Source organism: Gavialis gangeticus, unplaced genomic scaffold (genome assembly GCF_001723915.1).
Source record: "Gavialis gangeticus isolate Ggan-Ray unplaced genomic scaffold, GavGan_comp1, whole genome shotgun sequence".
Taxonomy (NCBI): domain Eukaryota; kingdom Metazoa; phylum Chordata; order Crocodylia; family Gavialidae; genus Gavialis; species Gavialis gangeticus.
Window position 1 is genome coordinate 29,086,387 of NW_017728995.1, and position 3,117 is coordinate 29,089,503.

The window sequence follows — 3,117 nt, forward strand, 5'->3', positions numbered from 1 at the left end:
TCAGCACAGACTGAGCGGAGGCAGCACTGCAGAAAAGGGTCCCACACTCCTCTGAGGTTGGGACTGTAACAATACAGACCCGGGAACATTTGCTAATGTACCATGACGTACCGAGCAATAAATAATTAAAGCCACGCTCCTCAAATCTATAAGCGCAGGACAGCCTGTGATGCAGCGACCTTGGCTGGACAGTTATTTTATTGTCTTGATTTGCCTTCTTGCTCATTCACTGCATTTAGACCCTGCCTGCAATAAGTCTCCCAGGCAGCAAAGATGAACACTGCCCCCCACACCACTACCTCCTCTACCAAGAAGCAGGAGTTGTCACCTGGTCAGGGAGTGCCGACTGCAACTCACCCCAAAGATGCCAGGGTCCCATATCTGCCCCTCCACCATCAGACCTTAATGCGATTCATAACCCCTCTCCATTTCCTGCCCTGCAAAGTTGCATGGCAGGACCAGGCGGGAAGCACTTACCTGGAGGATGACACAGAGTCTGCAGTCTCTACTTGCCCAGCTCCAGACAAATTAGACTCGCGCTGGGGGCAGGAACGAAAGCGACCCCTTCCTGGATGGTGCCACCTCACCGGGAGACTGCTTATTCCTGCCCCTCCGGCTCTGGCTTCTCCTCTTAGGAGGAGGATGATGGGCTCCCTCCCCTGCCTGCTCTCTGCTGCAGACTCTCTCGCTGGCACTGGCGTGCTCAGTACCGGAGCTACATCTCTGCTCGGTGCCAGAAGTAAGGCTGCTGAGCTGTTCCAAGCCCAGCCTCATTAAAGGGCCACACGCACTGGTCTGGCAGCACCTGGGAGAGGATGGGGCCAGCTCTCTATGCGCTCTCTTGCTTCTCAGGGGGAGGGGGAGCCCTGTCAGAGGTGTTTGAAGAACAGAAAGAAAAGCCTCCGAGAGCGCCAAGCTAGCCTGAGCTTTCCGCTTCCCGGCCCAGCTCAGAAGCCTCAGGACAAAAGCCCATCAGACTAAGTTTAAATGCCAGCACAATGCCCACGATATGCCCAACTCTTGCTCTTCCCAGCCTTGTGCATTCGTGCACCCCTTTCCACTGCCTTCGATCCCAGTACAATGTCACAAGCTGCAAGCCCAAATCAAATCCCTCCCAACTAGCCAGTCTCTTTATTATACCAGCCCCAAATGTCACAGGCGAGAATCCAGCCCGGCTCTCCCAACAAAATACTTGCCAGAAAGGGGGTCCAGCTCACCGTGAGATTCGCAGGGCAACGAGAAGCCATCAGCATTAGGAAAAAGGAGTGCGGGAGACAGTCCCCCGCTCAACCCCAAACTCCAAATCCAAAAGCTGCCTGGAAGACATCAGGTCCTGGCGAGTCTCTACACCTTGTGCTTTCATTGCTGTGACACTACCATCCGGAGGAGAGCAGAAAACACGGCTGATCTCGGAGGACATCCCAGTCGCAGGGGATGCCGGGCCAGCAGGGAAGAGGGGGACAAGAGAGTCCAACACAGAAGAGTGCCAAGGAGCTAGAAAAGGCCTCCTGGAAGGGAAGAGGAAACCCAGGAGATATGAGGGAGGGCTTGGCCTCTGGAAAGTCCAGCCTGGAAAGAGTGGGAAATCTCAGGGGAACTGCCGATTCAGGCCCAGAAGGAAGGTGGCAGCCCCGGGACTCTCACAGGAGAGGCTTATGCTGTGAGGCCGTCTCCATCCCAGTTCTGCTCGGAAAAGGCAGGCAGACTTTGGGATGGCTTTATAACCTGGACTCCTATTCAGGCCGCCTTCACCACGGTATAATAGCACTACGCTGCCAGCAGTCTGAAAAGAGCCCCTACCCAATAAACACCACCCTTGTTCATCCGCAGCCCCCACTCCTGCACTCATCCCCTGCAGAACGGAACAGGCTAACCACGCAGCGACTAGGGAAGTGATCCCAAACCGGGCGCTTGGCCGCACGGCCCCACACTCAGGAAGAGCTCATTCCCTACCGTGCCCCAAGAGATGGTCCAGGATGCCCCCAGCTCAGCCTGAGTGACACCAGCAGAGCTCAGCCTTCCCTGCCCTCCCAGCCCGGAGGACGGGGGGAAGGATGTTGCCTTTGCCCTATTATACATGCCTATAGTGCTTACCCTGGTCCTCCTGCTGGCTCCGAGCAGAGGATCCTGCCGACTGTGTCGCCAGGCGCAGGTTTTGTTTAGCGATGGACGTGCCTTTTCTGCACACGGAGTTTAGCAACACACCCTCCTCTCTGCTGGAGCAAAGGAAGACCCTCAAGGGCCCCACATTAGCAAACCTAGTTACCCCTACATGCTGCTGAACCCTCCTTCAACCCAGGACTCTTCCTCCTGTACTGTATATATTGCAGCTTGTTTCTTCCTTGCCCTCAGAGTGTACACACACACACACTTTCTATATATATAGATATGGGTATAGACATACATATATCTATACACACATAGATATATATCTATACACATACACACACTATACACACATTTTATCTATATACCCACACACATATACATACGCACAATTTTATATACATACACCCATTTTAGAAATATATGCACACATTATATACATATTTTATATACATACATGTGTGTGCACATATATATAAAAATAATATGTGTACGTTGCATGCAAGCATCGTGCACGCACACACACACACACTGCAACTGCCCCTAGCTTAACATTTTTTGCCCTTGCCCCAGTAATGTATGCATGGTAACCTATAGGTTACGTAGCATATACCACTGAATGCGACCTCTGCCTCACAGTATATGGTATATACTGCTGTATGCTTATCCCAGCCCTACTGTTTATATATAGCATGGCACCCCCTACAACAGAGGTGGCCAACCTGTAACGTGCATGCTACAAGTGGCATGGCTAGCCTCTCTGTAGGGTGCACGGCAGATCATGGAGGGGGCAGGCAGCAGAGCAGCAGATAGGACAAGGAGCACAAAGCAGAGCAGCAGAGCAGGCAGGGAGCAAAAGCAGAGCAGCAGATTGGGCAGGGAAAGGACTCGGGGAGGGTGAGAGGCTAATGCATGGCGTACCTGACAGAAAGGTTCCCCCCACGACCATACAGCAGTAGTATCAAATACCCAAGCTGCCTCCAGTCTTTATCTGGCCTTTGTAACAGATTC

At 52.8% G+C, this 3,117-nt stretch overlaps 1 protein-coding gene across 2 annotated transcripts in view; it reads right to left on the reverse strand.

Moving 5' to 3' along the window:
* VWA5B2 (von Willebrand factor A domain containing 5B2) overlaps window positions 1-724 on the reverse strand; it is a 38,300-nt gene extending 37,576 nt beyond the window's left edge. For both annotated transcript variants that reach the window (XM_019503395.1, XM_019503394.1), the window contains exon 1: window positions 478-724. The gene's annotated coding sequence lies outside the window, so the exon portion shown is untranslated. The remainder of the gene's footprint in view (window positions 1-477) is intronic.
* Between the last annotated feature and the right edge of the window lie 2,393 nt (window positions 725-3,117).